Below are 20,213 nucleotides of genomic sequence, written 5' to 3'. Positions count from 1 at the left end.
ACGCAATGATGGAGGTGTTTTGGACACCAATAATCCTGAAGCTATCCTACCCATGCAAGCACAACAGAGGAAGAAGCTGAGTGATATCTATTCACCAATCATTGGAGACCCACCAAGCAGTATTATTTTTCCAAAGACAAAAGCTAACCAGTTTGAACTTATAGCATCAATAATCTCTATGCTTCCAAAGTTCAATGGTTCGCATTAATGTTCAACTTTATGTTCACATGAACAAATTTCTATCGATCCCTCGAACTTTCAAGAAACAAAATATCGGCGATGAGAGTATCAAGTTAATTCTTTTCCCTCTCACTTTCGAATGAAAAGCATCGAATGGTTAAGCGCACAACCGATCAATTCAATCAACCCAATTTGGGAGAAGTTGAGAACAAAGTTTATGAACAAGTTCTACCCAAAAAGACAGATGCCATGCGACAAGCCATCAACAATTTCAAAGGGAAGGTGGTGAAGAATATCATCAAAGCTGGGAGAAATTCAATAATCTGCTAGTCTCATGTCCATATCATAGTTATGATAAAGAATAACACCGCTCATTTTTTCTTTCGAGGACTTTCTACTATGAACAAGCGGATGATCTGATCAATGCATCAAGGTAAGTTTACATCATTGGATAGAGGAAGCCTACAACTTTCTCGAGAATTTAGTGAAGACACTTTCAACAATGGAGTACTAGTAGCGAGGGCGTAGCTAGAGTGGAGGGTGCGGAAAGCAATTTGGCAACCAAATTCAAAAGATCCAAATCAGCGATGATATCAATTATGGCAAAGCCTATCAGCCGGGACTTGAAACTCTGAACAAGAAGTTTGATCAGTTCTCTATGAATCCTCCAAAAGCAAACAATTTTCAAGCTAAACCTTAGCCAACCAAGCCTTGTTATGCCATTTGTGAGCTATGTTCTGATGAAGGCCACACCACTGAAGAGTGTTTGTACTATCTGGATACTAATGCAGAGGCATGTAGTATCAACTCTTTAGGAAGAAATAACCAATTCAATCAGCGACAAAATTATTGGAAGCCACAAAATACAAATCAGAGGAATTTCCCTCCAAGATTCCAAAATCAGTCAAATCAGTACTAGAATAACCAGTATCAATTCCAAAACCGCCAACAACCATACAGAAATTAACAGTCATACCATAACCAGCAATACCAAGCCAACACAAACAGAGAGTTAGTACCAGATCTTATGAGTGGATATATTGCCCCTATACCTCGGTCGAGCAAAGCGGTTATCCCGCGGAAGAAGCTATCACCACCATTGTCAATGGTGAAACATACAAATCAAAGAACCCAAAAGTTGGAGAGTAACTTTAGTGTCATTCAAGGCGGATAGGACAAATCGCTGCCACCTTTGATCGAAAGATCGAAAAAGGAGCATTACCAAACCCGGAGCCAAATCCGAAAGGAAGAGGTGTCCTGCAGGTGGATAACCTGGAGATTACTCATGCCCAAGTTAATGTTGTCACCACTCTGAGGTCAGGCAAGAAAGTTGATAACAAGATTGTCTATGAACCAGGAAAAGATTCTGCGGAGCCTGAGGTAACTTATGTTCCCATCATCCCACCCAGTTCTAACATTCTAGATATATCTAGTGTTGTACCACCCACTGAAGTAACTGTTGAGAGAGAAGCTGAAGGAACTATTGTGGAAGTAAGTAAGAAGAAGCCATCACGAGTAACTCCACCTGTCACTCCACTATCTGTTACCAAGCCAATCGAAGCCGAAAGAAGAGAACCGATATTGAAGAATCCATGACACCATTTCCTTCGAAACTAGTGAATACCAGGAATGATGACCAGTATAAGGAGATTTGTGATGTATTTCAAAATTTGGGTGCCAGTGTGAATATTCTACCATATTTCATCTACGAGAAGTTGGGCTTGAAGGATCTAAAACCGACTAATGTTACTTTACAGTTTGCAGATAGATCAGTAAAGATACCTAAAGGAATCATTGAAGACGTTATAGTCAAGATCGAAGATCTCTATTATCCATTTGATTTCATAGTACTCGACACAACACCTACATCTGGTAGGCAGATACCAATCATTCTAGGTAGACCATTCTTGGCCACTGCAAATGCACTCATCAACTGTCAAAATGGTAATATGACGTTATCCTTTGGTAATATGAGAGTCGAAACCAATATTTTCCATCGTTCAAAGAACCACGGGAGGTGTGTGTTTTGACGCAGGTATGCATGATTGAAGCGTTAGCACAAGATTATCGACTCATTCATATCCTGCTGACGAGTTGTTGAAAGCTCAGACAGACTTAGACTATGAGGAACTTAGTGTCGAGGAAATCAATGCAATTTTGGATTCATCACCTATCACAGATGACAGCAAGTTCAAAGAAAAGTTTGAATCGCCTATGTCTGATGGACCATCTAACGAGCTTAAGAAGGAGCCGCCTAATCTAGAATTGAAACCTTTGCCATCTACACTCAAGTATGTTTTCTTGGGAGATTTGGGAACCTACCCGGTAGTCATTGCATCGATTTGGTGAGGGCGAGGAATCGGGTTAGTAGCACTTTTAAAGGAACAAAAGTCATCTATAAGTTGGACAATTGATGATATCAAGGGGATCAACCCTATGATAGTTCAACATAGGATTCATTTGGAAGAGGATTCCAAGACTTCTAAGCAAGAGGTCGTCAAACTCTTTGACGCCGGCATTATCTACCCTATTTCTAATAGTCAATGGGTTAGTCCAGTTCAAGTTGTGCCAAAGAAGTTTGGAACCACAGTAATCGAGAATGAGAACAATGAGTTGATTCCAACCAGGATTCAGACTGGATGGAGAGTTTGCATCGATTACAGGAAGTTGAATAGCGCATCGAGGAAAGATCATTTTCCATTGCCTTTCATCGATCAGATGTTAGAAAGATTTGCTGGACAAGCTTACTACTGCTTTCTTGATGGTTACTCAGGATATTTTCAGATCCAAATTCACCCTGAGGACCAAGAGAAGACCACATTCACATGTCCTTTTGAGGATTGTCTGCACCATCTCTCCTTAGTCCTTAAACGCTGTTGCAATACCAACTTAGTTCTGAACTGAGAAAAGTGTCACTTCATGGCAAAGGAAGGGATAGTGCTGGGTCACCAAGTTTCAAAGGAAGGAATTCTAGTAGATCGAGCGAAAATGTCTATAGGAAGTAAGCATGTTGTCGAAAGATTAGTTTTGAGATGGAAACCTAAGTATTCCCCACCTGTTAGTTTATGGGATTTACTCCCTGTTGACCTTCAAAGGAAGATTATTTCTATGGCTCGTGTAGGGTTCGGTAAAAGTCCATTTGCACATAAGAGGAGAGTCGCATGTAAGCTAAGTTCTTTAAAGAATTGTCATTTTGAAACTTGTCTGGGTTCTGACCATTAAAGAGAAAATTGTTGGTACAAGGTATACTTTTGTCAATCACATCTTTGAGAGATCGAAGAATTCCTACAAAGTGGAACCTAGTGGGTGGGAATACTAGTCTTGAGGATCTGACTATAAAGGAATCAAAAGTCTTGAGAATCTGACTTTAAAAGACTCACATTACGTCTTGGGGATCTGACATAAAAAGACCTAAAAATTTGTTTCTTGAACTAATTCTGATATTCGGCATCAATGGTAATATCCTATTTTTTCTCATCCATTTCATTGACTTCTTTATACATTCACTACTAAAAGAAGGGCTTTTTACTTTTTAAGTGACACAAGAAGTCACTTGTGTCACTTTTGAAACTAATTCTAAAGTGACCTATAAGCCCCCGACACATATAGTTCTACCAAAAGTGACACAAAAGCCTTATTAAATGTGTCACTTTTTGTTAATAAAAGTGACACTTAAGAATAGCCTCTTGTGTCACTTTTAAGAAAGAGTGTCACAGTGCTTGTCAAAAGTGACACATTAAGTATACTAGTTATGTCAGTTTTGGACCAGAGTGAGACATAAGTACGTCAAAAGTGACACATTAAGTATACTTGTTGTGTCACTTTTAGACCAAAGTGAGACATAACTACGTCAAAAGTGACACATTAAGTATACTAGTTGTGTCACTTTTGGACCAGAGTGAGACATAAGTACGTCAAAAGTGACACATTAAGTGTACTAGTTGTGTCACTTGTGGACCAGAGTGAGACACAAGTAAGTCAAAAGAAACACAAAAGTCCTTTACTTTTTGTGTTACTTTTGGGAATCAACTCCATGTAACTCGTATGAAAAAGAAAGTGACACATAAGAGTGGTCAGTTGAGTCACTTTTAACAGATATTATGTCGCTTTTCCCAAAAGCGACACTAATGTACATTTGTTTGTTTTTTTTAAAAAAAAAAATTCATTTTTATTCGATCATATACATTCATTTATCAACCTGCATCCTGTACGTCATAACCAAAATCTCATTAACCTGTTTTATGACATAAACAACATCCACATTATCAAAACATCACAACCAAAATCACATTAACCTGCTTTATGATGGAAACATCCACTCGGGAAAAAAAAGACAACATTCAAAGTAATTAACTTTTATTGATTTCATCGATCAAACCAAGTATTTATCATCTAGTTTGACTCCCCAACAAAATAAGTCATTCCAATACAAAAAATCACAATAAAACAAACAAAAGAAAATTACATGGTTGAACGCTATCCTAGCTATATCTTAACTTGTTGTGCGACTTCCAACACCAAAAACCTAGTTGCCATCTATTCATCGTTAATCGAACCATGCATCTGCAAGATCGAATTCCTCATTCCACTATGACTATACAAAATTAAAGAGCAAAGTGAATCAAGAAAAGTATGGTATATTGCACAAGTAAGAAAAAATCTATAAGAGCGATTATACATTAACAAGAGAGTCCAATTAGTAAGTAAGTGCGGTTCTATCATATCTTATCCGTTAGCAAAGGATGTTACCCATGACCTTAGTGAAATGTATTAGAAGAAAGATATATACACGAGAAAGTCAAAACAGATACACACTTTTTAGATACCACCTCATGTTCAATAAATTTGTCTGATCAAACAAGAACAAAACAAAAAGACCTTTCTAGTTCTAAACTTTGTTTTCCTACATCGTACCACCTGATTCTTAAATCAAAGTTCAAATTTTCCAATCAAACCACCAACTCAAACTTCACGTAAAGTTAAGAGGAAAAATAAAAAAAAAAGAGGCTTTTTACCGATGAGCTAAATGAAAAAGCGAGGACCAAGGTTAATTGATCCGAGTCTCTGGAAGATTGAAGAAAGTTAGTAATTAGTGAATACAACTTTAATAAGCTCAAACCAACTCTGCCTATATTAGTGTAGAATAGATTACCCTAGAGCCAAATAACCAAAAGTTCCTACAACTCTTGTTGCAGAAGCTTCTCCTTCACATCTGGTTTTTCCAACAAATTTATAAAGCCCCAAAATCAGTGACCTACATACAAATAGAAGGGTCAATAAAACTTAATGAAATAATCATTAAAGTTAAACAAGAAACTGTTATTGTTGTGTCAAACCTTTCCCCTGAAGGCGCTATCAATTAAGATATTGCTTGTTTTGATGTCTCGATGGACATAATGAATTTTGGTGTGCTCATGAATGCATTCCGGACCACATGCAGGTGTCAAGTGCAATTTGAACCCTCACAATCCACGAAAAGGGATGTATTGCCTAAACATCCAACAGTCACAAAATCAAGTAATGTAAATCGTGGCGGCTAACATACATGAATCGGACATATGTTCGACTTTCCCCAAACCGATAAACCCCGGTTATATTTTAAAAACATTCAGATTTTTAAAAGTTCTGACTGGTACCGAAGAAGTGCATAATATCTGAGAACCATATGTCTCATGTCCAAGAAGATTTGAATCAGCTGAAACTATCGGTCGAAAAAATAATTTTCGTCATAGGTGAACCACAACGGGGCTTCTCCATGTCAAAGACTTGATCCCCATACCTACAAGAAAATAAAGGCGTATATATAGTTGAGTAACCGAACCTTGATGAAATAAAAGGAAAAGAAGAAAGAATATATCACTTATTACATAAATAATCCACATGAATTTATCGAAGTACAAAGAAAACACTTCCTACACAACAATGGCAAGAATCTGAATCCCCGGCATGTCAAGCATTTACACAAGAATGAGCGAAGTGTTAACACGGTGACATTGTGAAAGAGATAAAAGTACTATTCAAGTGTGTGGACATCAGGACATGTGACTAACAGATATATAACATCCCTGATCGTATCCTCTCCCAAGTCCTCATCTATGTCAAGATCAATTGGAACTTGTGCAGGTGGATCGGAGTTTGGGTTAAATAAAGAGGGCATGAAAGGGTGTTGGAGTGCTGCAGTGACACTAATTCGCTTTGAAGGATCAAAGATGAGCATTCTCTGCAACAAGTAAATTGCTAATGGACTGGCACTCGGATATAGACGGGAAAGTGGGGCCCTAGGGGAATATGGAAGTGATTTAATGTACTTCCTGGCTTTCGGATTGTCAATGAACTCAAGATCAGACTCGCTTTGGCTCCCAAGAACGTTAATGATCAGTTTGAGCTGATTGAGGCACTCAGTACCAGAGAAGATGGGTTTCTGATAAAACATAAAATGAATAGTTTACCTACGAAATGAACGATGAACTCAAAACGTAAGTAAACTAAAACTTTCTTATGAGCCTATGTTTATCAAAGTTTCTACTCTCAATTCTATCGAAATAAAGTGGAGTAACAAATTCGTTCCACTCCTAGTTCTCTAGCATGGAATGTTTTATAGTCTAATTTGTCGGTTTTAAGTCTAATGAGAGCTTTACGAAGGGTGTTATACTACGATACCTATATGAAATTGATTATGTTGAATTTAACTACGAATGCTATGCAAAAATGATTGTTTTTGAATCTAGATAAAGGATTAGAGGGGAATTGAATCCACCTCGAATCCAACTTAATAACCTAGCATAGATTCTTGTATCTCGATTCTTATGTTCTTACAGCAAGAAATTCGAGTTCTAATCCCTAGTGTTCATGGCATTTCTACCGAATACTAACTAGCATGTGAGGTCGTCCACCCATTCTCATGACGAATCACGACCTTCTAGAGTAGAATAGATTCTACAATGCTTTTACACTATACCACTAAGTTTTCATCAAGGCTTCATCAACCCCTCTAATGGAGGTTTTAGCCTTGAGTCATCAAACCATCATTTCCCATTGAATTATAACTACTCATCATATTAAAATTCTAACTTAACTAAATTAACTAACAATGTTTCAATCTACTTAAACTACGAAATGATAATCAACAAGAATTAAAACTAGATCTATAAATTGAGATGACAAAAATCGAAATTGACAAAATAACTATTTTATTTATCTAATCAATCAAGAACAATGATTCAAAGACTTAATCTAAAACAAGAATTGAAAATGGAACTAAAACTTAATTAATCTACTGAAAACTAGATCTAGAATTATCTATATTTTTTAGGTCTAACTAGCTACCATTAACAAAGAGCTAAGCTTTTGTTTTATATGTCCAGATCCAAAATCGTGCATGGGCTTGGAGCCATGTTTTGGGCCAGAGAATCAGGCCCAAAACCCAATTCTTTCAGTCCAAAAAGGCTTCTTCAGTTGCAGTTGGCTTCAATAGACTTTTCATCCGCTTCTGCTCCTCTGATTGGATCAAGGCTTAGACCATTGGAAAGCTCTTTTCTGAGCGGTCGTTTTGACATAAGGTAGGCCCCATTTCGAGGTCTGAGTCCAAAGATACTGGACGCCTTGAAGTTCTGGCGACTTGTGTCTTTGTTTTGCCGCGTCGACTTTTCAGCTTTTGGCCGGGCTTTAGAAAGGCTTTGTCTTCTTGAATCTTGACCTTTAATCACGGAACTCCTTAGTAACCGACCTTAGCTCCTTTATCTCACTAAAAGTGGCACATTTGCACATAATGGACTTTGAAACACGAAATGCATAAAAACACGTGTCGGTGTTAACTTTTAATTATTACTCACATAATTGCTCTAAAAGTATGCATTACGAGGGGTTAAAACTACAGATTTTGGGCTCTTATCAAACCACCCCCCAAACAGCATTTTCCTTGTCCTCAAGCAAAGATGAGAAATTAGAATAAGTGACCAAAAATGGAGTTCTAACTACTCTCGTTTTTGACGAGTCGCGATTGCATTGACCATATATGACAAGGGCCTTAAACCACTAGGAATTCCCAGTGGGCCGAGTTAGCCCTCGTGAGAGTTTTCGAGTGAAGGTACTCACAAACTTCAACTATATTACAACGACTAAGAAATAAAACTATTGTTTCCTCATTTATGTCCCAACTATCTATATATCTCACTAGCAAATGAATAAGAATAACCAAGTCAAAACCTAAGCTAATGTATGCATAATAATCAATCATTTATGATACGAATATAAATACTATGAGTAATACTATGAAATGCCTAGCGAGGTTAAGTTTATGAAAACTTCGGAATAAGCGTCCTTAAGTAGGTCCTCACATAAATGTCAAGATGAAAACCACTATGATTTTTCCGCTCAAGTTTAAGCTACTCCGGTGTGCGATTGGGCACACTTTACCTTAATCTCAATGACAACAAAGGAAGTTCGAGTCGATCAAACACATCTGCCACTTACTATCACACTAACCTATTCCTAATTGAGCTAGAGGTCTTTATTAGGTGTTGGGATTAGGAGATGGTTTAAGAAGGAAAAGAAATGGATATTCAAAAAGGACAAGTCCGAGATAGTAGAGTCTTCATATTATGTAACTTAGAGAAAACCTTGTTATTTACTTTTGCTTCTACACTTTGTTTCCATCCTTAGCCATATTTTTTTTTCTTTTTTTCTTTGGCTTTTAACTCCTTTTATTCTATTTTTTTCGAGTTTTATTTTATTTCTATTTTTATTTTTCTTTTCTTTGGATGGAAACTTCTTTTCTTTATTTTCTGAAGCAATTAACTAACTTTTGTTTACACATGTTTTTCTCTTCTTCTTTCTTCCTCATTCTATTCTCAGACTTATTCTAGATTGGGTAGGTTGATTTTATTTTTATTTTGTTTTGTTTTTGTAACAGGGTAAAGGATTTGTGGGTTATGAAATGCTAAAGAAAGGCTCAGAAGGGCGACTAGCGGAAAATAATTCATAGGTTTGAATTTCTGGCTATATCGATCCAAAGAAGGCCTAAATTTTTTTAGGATATGGCATAGTGATCAAGCAAGTGGGCGTGTGATTTCTCTATCCGATTTTACTTCTCCCTTGTGTCATTTCTCAAATGTTTCGCTCATATAAGGCTTTAAGCTATATTCTCACAGGATTTGTAGAATAAGTACTCTAGCCTAGCTTTGAAACTTATCGCTAACAATCATAGATACTCATGTAATATATTTATAGATAGATGCAAAGATTATTACCTACATATTAACCTAAGTTTCTAACAATTATTCCGATGCAAAAGCTCATTGAGACTTCTAGATTGTTAAGAGCATATGAGAAAGAAAACAATACCAATATTCCTAAGTGTATAGCATAAACTTATTTATTTATGTTTTTGAAATTTTTAACTTGAAAACAAATGCATATTATACATTTCTATATCCTAACAGATCCCTTAATTACCGTGTTTCTATGCCCCCCAAACAAGAAACATGCTTTGTCCTCAAAGCATTTAAATAAAGAGGGTAGAAAAATACCATGGAAACGCGTGAAATTGCGGGACATCTGCAAAAACAAGGTTAGAACATACTAATATAGGAAATAAAAAATCGACGCTAACTCTATAAGAGTTCCACCCATTATGGGGTTAACAGAATTAAATTTGCTTGGGACATAAGCGGAGACAATAACAAAACTAAAACTTACCTTATCTCCCCGCTTTTAAGCATCCTCCTCCTCCTTAAAGAGATGAGGTTCCTTAGCATCCTACCAGTCCATTATAACTTGCCAAGCTTGCCGCCATTTATCATCTACTAATGCTAACTTTGTTAAGTGTTATTATATACGATGGGATGTACAGGCGACCAAATGAGCTGCACCTGCCATCCCGGCCAAGTCATTATTCGCATGAATGGCGAACCACCCAATTAGTGGGTCTCATGACTTCAACCCTTTTCCAATCTATGAATTTTTCACGAATCTGAGGGTAAACAACTCACATGATGCGGCTTACTAAAACAGGCATAAGAAGATACTTACGCCTTATGCTTTGGGCTCTCTTAAGACTAGCGACTAAAACTTCGGGGAATGTCATATCGGTGGCGTCCCCAAAGCGAGGAAAATGTCACACTGCGGTATTGTTTGCGAGAAATGAAGCGCCATTCCCCAAAATATTCATCGGGATGAATAACATGGTGGTGCCTACGTTTAGGAAAAGGCTACCAAGGGCAATGCTATATCGCCCCTGGTCCATTACTCGAAATCGCCTCCCCATAATACTCATGGAAATATGTATAATCATAAAGGTATGCATTACGGTCATATATGCCCATGTGTGAGCGGATCGGTATTGGTAATCCTCAAACTAAAGCGACCACATTTTTATTGAATTGATGTGTCGTGTCATCGACTCTGACGGAGAATTCTTGTTCTCCATCCCGATTACAATAGAATTTAGCATTGGTCGTAGAAATAAGCGATAGCTGTGGTGAATATGAATCGTCATCACTTACCGGTAGATGGCGCCATCCTAATCGAGGATCCCGTGCCGGAACTAATGTCCATAGGTCGGTGCCCAACACATCTTCGAAAGACTGTTCAGGTATGACTATAGGAGATGTCATCTCAACTACTCTTTGAACAGTTCCAAAAAAAATTCTGGAATGATCCTCTGAAAATTTGAATTTTCCGCGTTCACAGAAGGCGGTAGTGCTTCGCTTAGAAGCGTGGTCGGCTCGTGGGTTTTGCAATAACAGTGTTTGAAGCGAATGCGCCGGGCAGGGCGTGGGTCGCTCTAAGTAAACTTTCGGAAGTATCTGGCGCAGTGCGCTCGACGAAAGCCTTGGCAGCGCTTGTAAGAATCTTTGAAAACGAAGTTTGGAGGAAAAAGAAGGAAAAACTTGGAGTGAAAGGTGAGGGATGATGGTGGGGTGTAGTGTGGTTTGTTAGTGTAGAATGAAGGGGGTTTAAATAGGTTCTGTGCTTCTAAAACTAATCGGCAAGTTGCCAAATTGTTTAAAGGCAATTTCGAGGAAATAGAAAGATTCCAAACCCAAAACGGAAACAACCCATCTTCTTGATTTTCTAAAATCCTAGTATCTTTTATCTTTGGATTTAGAATAGTAACTTCTAAACTCTCCTAGATTTCATGCTACCACCACACAAATCATAGATATGCGATATCGGCCAAATTCTCAACCTTTCCTCCAAGACAACTTTACATGAGATGATCATATAGCTAATTATGCTCGGTATAAATATTACCACCCCAAACAAATTCGGGAAGGTGGGATTAATGATAAAAATAAGCAAGCTTCGAAATTAACCAATTATATTAAAAATAAAATTTACATCCAAACAACATAAAACAAACACATTAATATTTAAATTTAACTACTTAATTAAAATCCAACTAATAAAACAATCAAAACCATGAAATAACAACGAACACAACTGATGGTGAACACCTAGTTATGTGATGAAGATGGACCCTGAGATGGAGATTGGCTTGAACCATCTGTTCTTCGGCGATGACGCTCATGCCTGTCGGACTCGGTGAAACAGAGTCCTCCACGGGTGGCATGCGTCGTAGTATCTCTATTCGGAACAAGCTATTTGTTCTTCCATCTCTTCCGACATCGTGATAATCTTGGGCTTGTTGATCTTTGGTGGATAGTCTCCATGTTAGACAAGATATTGTCCTGAACCCCCTCGAGCATTTCAAATCTCGTCTGAAGGTTCGTTTGCTTCTTTCGAACTACAATCTGTCTATCTCGGATATCTTCACAAATACCATAAACGCAACGCAAGGCAGTTTGCAACACTTGCATGCGTTCTAAATTAGAACTACATTTATATAATGCATCGTCATCCAGACATGTCATATCCTCCCTTTCATCCTCCGACTCAACCATTTTTTCTTCAGACAACGGCCAAGTCTCTTGGATGCAATCCAGATAGATACTTGCATTAGAATGCAATTTGATCTTAATAGGAGCAGATCTTTGCGATGACTCTAAAGGAGAGCATGATCTTAGTGATCAATACGGGAAGAAGCGCCAAGCTCTTCCCCACTCCTCGAATCACATTAAACATTAAATCGAGGATGCAGAAATTATACTTATTTGTTTGCAAAATCCAGAGAACGCAGGACATTGCGGGCCGATATCAGCGACTTTGTCTTTCCGAGGAGGGCGTTCCTACCAATCCACCGAGCTCTGACCCGATTAATTGGTTCTCGGGGTGATTGGGGGCCTTGAATGAGATGTCGGATTGTATTCACCTTCCACGACAGTATCCTTCATCAAAGCAGGAACTCCAGTATACTGGGATTCCTGAATTGTCCTTACCAGGTTGCTTTCAAGTGTAATTCCTAACAGTTCAGCCAACAACTGTCTCGTTACTTCCCTCCTCGTTCCTACTACCTTTATGAAAATCTTATCCCCTTCCAATTCTCACTTCTTATAAAACTGTTCTACCAAATCATAGTGATAGAACTCCTCAGTCGAGTACCACAGTCCGTTCCAATGCCTCCTAATCATCTCCGCATCGTAAAATGGCCTAAGAAATTTGTCGGAAGCAAACCGTGCTCGGCAAAATTCTTCGTCAGCGCCATTGAAGTTCTGAGACAACTAATGGTTTTGTAGACCGTGGGGAGGCGAAGTTTGAAGAAAAACTACTAAAAACAACGGTGGTGGCGGTGGTTACTTGAATTGGTGGCTGTTTTTCAGAGTTAGGTTGGTGGTGGTAATGGTTTGGAGAAGATTTTAGTTGGATTTGAATTTCTTGGCGTGGGTGTAGTTAGGTTTCCTTTTCTCTATTTTTTTTTTTTTTTTTTTTATTTTTTTTTTTTTTTTATTTTGGTGTTTAAGGTTTGTTTTAAACCTTGGTAACCGGCGGGTTGAAAAGGAAAGAAGTGTGCGTTTTGGGAAGGAAGGAGAGGACGCGAGGGCGTCGTCCCGTTTTGGGCCCAAGCCCAATTTGAATTCGAATTTTTTCGGAGTTTTCGCGCAATTTCAAATTGAATTTGCCGCTTCGTTACTGGCCCGATTTTGGCGAATGAGTTATGGAAATGATCAGTAGAGAATTTCCAATCCAATGATCCATAAAACACTCAATTTCAGCCATGGGTGACATATAAGAAGGTGGAAAAATGCCTCGAAGTGCGTGTGTGACGTAAGTTATGCGAACGAAGGAAATCTAAGTTTTAGATTACGTCAACCCAATTGAACTATAAGTAATGGGCCTAAGCAACACAAATGGAAAGTTCGAGCAATCCAGATGGAAAGACCGATTGCCCACCCCCAAACAAATTTTTAAACACAAAATTTGTTCTAACGTGGGTCGTTTAAAGTCAGATTCCCAAGACTTGTTGGATTGCTATTTCTATGATTAAGAATTTTTATTATTATTATTATTATTATTATATATATATATATATATATATATATTAGTTTATTATAAGAAAAACGAAAACAATAAATACATAATTCACCCCATAGAGGAACATGACTCAAAAACCGAGAAAACATGCAAAAGTGGAAAACGTGAATTATGTTAACTGTGGACTTAGGATCCGGTACTTACAGCCACACACTCCATAGGGAGGGCCCGGTTACCTGAATGGTGCACTTACCACTATATGGAAGTGAAAGGAAGTACACCAATGACAAAGGTCAATCCTCATAGACAGGGTCCTGTAAAAGGACTTCCTCTACATCACCCGGATTAAACGTGTCTCTTCATTCTTAGATAATAGAGAAGATATAATTACCGGATGACTACCATCCGGATCAAGTTGAATATATTTTAATTCTAGGGGAAGAGGTTTAAGCACTGGGGTGGAAGGAAAATCAATAGATGTTTCGTCGGGGTCTTCATTTTGCATAATGAATACTTGCTTAGGTAGCAAGTCTTCATACTCAATATGTGGAGCAACCGAAGGGTCTACAATTGGTGTGGACTCAAGGATGGTGTTGACTTCCTCTAAGTAGGAGTCATTTACAAAATCTGAAGTTCCAAAAGAAAGGAATTTGTACATATTGTTTTCAAGAAACGTGTTGTTAAAATAATCTTGAGCTAAGCTCTCGATCATGCTAACCTCCCTATCTATAGACGAATCTGGTAATTGTTTCATCATTTTAAAAATATTTACCTCAACTGTAAGATGGCCAAAAGATAAGGACATCTTACCATGTAACAATTTATAAGTCGTTGGCGGTTGCTAAGAAGGGGCGCCCTAAGATGATTGGTACAGAGTCGTTAGCGACTTCTGTATCGAGGATAACAAAATCAGCAGGATAGTAGAAATCATGAACCTTAACAAGCACGTTTTCCACTACACCCTTAGGATACTTAATTGACACATCCGCTAATTGCAAGCGTTATTTTTGTAGGTTGCATTTCGTAGACCTATTTGTTTATACAAATAATATGGGAGTAAGTTAACACTCGCCCCCGTGTCTAATAACGCCGATGCGTCGTGTGGGAATCTCCTAAGGTGCATTTTACTGATGGGGCGACCGGGGTCCTTGTACTTAACAATTCCATTATTTTCGGATAAAGTTGGGAATTGTTGGTTAGAAAAGCGTCTTTAGGTATGTTGGTCTTACACCTAGTAGTGTACAACTCTTTAAGAAACTTAGCGTGATTAGGTAGCTTTTAATAGCCGAGAAAAGGAAGGTTTATCGTTAGATTTTTAAAAACGTTCCTAATCTCCTCAAAGTTGGTATCCCCGGTTAGCATGGCTAATTTTTTTGAGGCGGTGGTTTAAGCTCTATATTTAGCGTATGGCTCGACTTGATGTGTAACCTTGACTTTCTGTTTCTTAGGTTGTGGTTTAACCGGTACCTCTCGGTGGTAGGCTCTTGAGTTTCTATTTGATTATCTAGTTCGATATCCGGTGTAGGGAGTACTGATGGGGTAACTATAGGCATAGTTACTTTGTTATCAACCACTCTTCCAGAACGGAGGGTGGTGATGGCATTTAGATCACCTACGATTGTAGTTTCCGTGCTAGTATTACCGTTTACCTCAAAGGCTGTGTTTGCTGTTTTAGGGTTTGGTATAGCTTGTCCTGGAAACACGCCTTTTTGTTGGGCTTTCTCTTAGGCTAACTGTTGTATGCCCTGGTTTATGGATTGTAAGATCTGTTGGTTTGATTGAGTCATTGATTGGAAAAGTTGTTGGATAACCTGTATAAAGGCGTCTATACGATCCGGATGTGATTGTGTAGTAGTCACAGGTGGTGCGACTACTGGAACTATCTCACGTTGATTATTTATGGGTGGGTTGTGATAGTTACTATTGTTAACCGGAACGATACCTCTATTGGTATTATAACTATTATAATTACCCTGACCTTGTACTAAACCTTGTCGTGGTTGCGCTTGGTTGTTATAATTATTATAATTTCCACGACTTTTCCCTGTCCTTGCCTAGGTGGAGCTTGATTATAGTTGTTCGCTTGCCTAACATTTTGGTTATTAACCCTTGGAGGTGAAACTTGTTGGTTGTTTCGCCAACTAAAGTTGGGATGTTGTCTCCATGGGGCATTAGGAATAGGATAGCTATTAATGGAGCAAACATTGTCTTGCTCTAATTGTTGTTGTTCATAGGCGAGAGGACAATAGGATTCAGGGTGCTCATGACTCAAACAGACATTACATGGGTTGGAGTTAACATTCATGACGGGGATAGGCTTTTGTTGCACAGAAATAGCCTCAACCTTTTTAGTTAGAGATTCGATTAAATTTTTTAGTTCTAGATCGGGTTTCATCTCAAACATACCGGCGGCCTTAACTGTTGAAGAAGAACTAACAGCGCGGGGGATATCATCACTACCCCCCCAATTGTTATTACGTTTAGTTTGATCTTCTAAAAATTTGTAAGCCTCCGAGGCTCCTTTACTTAGGAAACTACCCCCATTCATTATGTCAAGGACTTCTTTATGGTGATGTTGAAGTCCTTTGAAAAAGGCGATACTAACGTGTCTTTTGCTAGGTTATGGTGTGGACACTCTATAAGCGGTCGGTGAAACGATTCCAAGCCTCGAAAATGATTCATGAGGATTTTGTCGGAAAAAATGAATCTTGGAAAGCATCTCATCCATCTTTAGGGGTGGGTAAAATGTTCCATAAACAATTTGAACATGTTTAGCCCACGAGTCCACAGAGAGTTAGGCTTTGGGCGAGTTAACCAAGGCATTTGCCTTTATCGGCTAAGGTGAAGGGAAATACCCTCGGTTTAATTTGTTCCATACAAATCGTAGGATGATGGAATGTTGTAAGGACTTGTTCAATCCCTACGATGTGTTGATAAAGGTTTTCATGGTCTAAACCATGGAAAAGCGGGTAACAAATTAAATATGTTTGGGGAAATTCGAAAATCCCCCACTGGGTCTACTAGAACGATGCAAAATTTAGGGCTATCGCTCAAGGCTTTGTAAAAGTCGGAGAGAGGAGTCTCTCTTTCTTCAGCCATTATGTCCGGTGTGGTTGGTGGAATAGTAGCTAGAGATGTAGTGATTGGTATACTCGATAGATTTGTTTGTTGACGCTGACGGTTAATTACGTTCGGTGTTTTTCTCCGACCAGACCTTAATCTCATGCAAGTCTAAGTCTAAACACGACAACACTCAAACAATCTTGATATTTTAGTATAAACCTCTAACTGGAGATGCGAGGTATGGAAGAAAGGAATACCGATAGCGTCCTTGCTTCGCTTTATGAATAGCGTCTTGTTCTGGCGTGTTGAGTGTAAATAACAAGTTAGAACACTGAAAAACTTAAAAATCGAGGTTCGAAACAAACCTGTAGAAATCCGGAAAATTTGGCTTAGGGCGCGGTCGCGCTCCGTGTTCCAGTAACTTAGCGCGGGTCGCGCTCGGTATGGGGGCGGGTCGCGCTCGTGTTCCAGGCTATAGGGCGCAGGTGCGCTCCTTATAGGAGCGATCGCGCTCAGTGTAATTTTGTCGCGGAATTTTTCAACGCTGAAATGGATAACCACAGTACGAATCAAACAAGGGTGGGTGGGTTTAATGGGACTTAAAAATGACTTATTCTACTATGAAAACAATGCTAAAGTGCAACTAAGACGGCAGCGGCGCCATTTGATAAAACATAAAATGAATAGTTTACCTACGAAATGAACGATGAACTCAAAACGTAAGTAAACTAAAACTTTCTTATGAGCCTATGTTTATCAAAGTTTCTACTCTCAATTCTATCGAAATAAAGTGGAGTAACAAATTTGTTCCACTCCTAGTTCTCTAGCATGGAATGTTTTATAGTCTAATTTGTCGGTCTTAAGTCTAATGAGAGCTTTACGAAGGGTGTTATACTACGATACCTATATGAAATTGATTATATTGAATTTAACTACGAATGCTATGGAAATATGATTGTTTTTTAATCTAGATAAAGGATTAGAGCGGAATTGAATCCACCTCGAATCCAACTTAATAACCTAGCATAGATTCTTGTATCTCGATTCTTACGTTCTTACGGCAAGAAATTCGAGTTCTAATCCCTAGTGTTCATGGCATTTCTACCGAATACTAATAGCATGTGAGGTCGTCCACCCATTCTCATGGCGAATCATGACCTTCTAGAGTAGAATAGATTCTACAATGCTTCTACACTATACCACTAAGTTTTCATCAAGGCTTCATCAACCCCTCTAATGGAGGTTTTAGCCTTGAGTCATCAAACCATCATTTCCCATTGAATTATAACTACTCATCATATTAAAATTCTAACTTAACTAAATTAACTAACAATGTTTCAATCTACTTAAACTACGAAATGATAATCAACAAGAATTAAAACTAGATCTATAAATTGAGATGACAAAAATCGAAATTGACAAAATAACTATTTTATTTATCTAATCAATCAAGAACAATGATTCAAAGACTTAATCTAAAACAAGAATTGAAAATGGAACTAAAACTTAATTAATCTACTGAAAACTAGATCTAGAATTATCTATATTTTTTAGGTCTAACTAGCTACCATTAACAAAGAGCTAAGCTTTTGTTTTTATATGTCCAGATCCAAAAATCGTGCATGGGCTTGGAGCCATGTTTTGGGCCAGAGAATCAGACCCAAAACCTAATTCTTTCAGTCCAAAAAGGCTTCTTCAGTAGCAGTTGGCTTCAACAGACTTTTCGTCCACTTCTGCTCCTCTGATTGGATCAAGGCTTAGACCATTGGAAAGCTCTTTCCGAGCCGGTCGTTTTGACATAAGGTAGGCCCCATTCCGAGGTCTGAGTCCAAAGATACGGCCTTCAGAATTTCTGCTGACTTGTGTGTTGTATCAGCCCGCGTCAACTTTTCAGCTTTTGACCGGGCTTTAGAAAGACTTTGTCTTCTTGAATCTTGGCCTTTAATCACGGAACTCCTTAGTAACCGACCTTAGCTCCTTTATCTCGCTAAAGTGGCACATTTCTGCACATAATGGACTTTGAAACCTGAAATGCATAAAAACACGTAATCAGTGTTAACTCTTAATTATTACTCACATAATTGGTTTAAAAGTATGCCTGTTACAGGGTTAAAACTACAGTTTTGGGCTCTTATCAGTTTCCGACCAAGTAATTCAACAAAGATGCACCCGACAGACCAGACGTCAATGGAGGTATCATATTTGTCACAGCAGAGCAGGAGTTCATGGGCCCTATACCAGCGTGTGACAACATATTCAGTCATGAACTGCTATTTGCCACTGCTGGTATGTGCCAGCCCAAAGTCACATATCTTCAGGTTGCAGTTGGCATTGACGAGAAGATTACCAGGATTGAGATCCCGGTGAAGGATATTTGCAGAGTGGAGATACTTCAGCCCCTGCAACAACTAAAGTCAAGTGTCAAAACATTTTAGTTTACTGGATAAAATGCTTCCCAGATGTACTTATGAGTTATGACATACTTCCTCAAATATTTCTTCCATGTAAGAAATAGGCCAGCATAGGGTGGATTCAGTGCAAAATATTGATGACTTTATGTAATGTATCTTGATTCTTTGTTGCAAAACGGGTAAAGTAGAGCTTAAGAAAAAAGGGAACCATAATATCGGCACAAGTAGCGTAGATTGTTGGTTTACCATGCAGTATTACCATCTTGATAACATTTTAACAAGCAATATATATTTGTAGACTAACAAGGATTAAGATAGCAGATGATTTATCATTCAAACATGCACCCAGTAATGTGGATTAACTTCATCCTTATAGTAAGGTAAAATAAACTGCATTTTTTGGATGATTAATTAGTAAATGGAGAAAGAAAGAAATGCATGATGGACAACTTGATTATCTGATGGAAACACCCTTAGGTATAACGTAAGTACCACTAGCATTTAAAGTGAAAATAAAATAAAATGCATACCTGAAATAGAAAATACGGCAATGGTCATTAGAAAGTGCCACGAGAAGACTTGATTATCGATGCAAGTCGTATCCATCAACTTGTAAACCGGATACACATCCTTGAAACTCCTCCTCTCAGACGGCACCATAACATCCTTCAACGCTATCACATTCTCATGTCGAAGATGCCGAAGAAGCTTCAATTCCCATAAAGTTCTGAGTGAATCAATGCGATTGTCAAACACATTATTAATTCTCTTAATCGCAACCGTCTCATTCGTTTCTTGATTAATGGAGGAGGGAACTATACCATAAGCTCCTCTACCAATCACCTTGATTGGAACATATTTCGTGTCGATCTCAAACAACGTTTGCCACATTGAGAAATAATGTTTTCCTCTAGACCAAACTCCATTCGGTGGATCCACATAATTTGCCATATCTCACCAAAATCACTTGAATTATTAGACAAATCACTTGCCATATTGGAAAGTTGACATATATTCGTGCCGTTAAACACAAATCTTTTCCTTGGTGTACAAAACTACACCACCCTACATCTAAACTCATTTCCTTCACTTGGATGAAATATTTCATCGTGATGAGAGAGAGAGTGAGAGAATGGGGGAGTGAAACACTATAACTTAATTTCGACTAACCCTAACAATTTAAGTTTA

The 20,213-nt window shown here is 38.3% G+C and overlaps 1 pseudogene; it reads right to left on the bottom strand.

Annotated features, from left to right (window-relative positions):
• Nucleotides 1-1,609: 1,609 nt before the first annotated feature.
• LOC147525461 (mitogen-activated protein kinase homolog NTF3-like) lies at nucleotides 1,610-20,000 on the bottom strand (annotated as a pseudogene).
• Nucleotides 20,001-20,213: the final 213 nt, after the last annotated feature.

This window comes from Coptis chinensis, chromosome 1, assembly GCF_015680905.1.
Source record: "Coptis chinensis isolate HL-2020 chromosome 1, ASM1568090v1, whole genome shotgun sequence".
Classification (NCBI taxonomy): domain Eukaryota; kingdom Viridiplantae; phylum Streptophyta; class Magnoliopsida; order Ranunculales; family Ranunculaceae; genus Coptis; species Coptis chinensis.
Note: the sequence above shows the minus strand (reverse complement) of the source record. Positions and strands in the feature narration are given on the sequence as shown.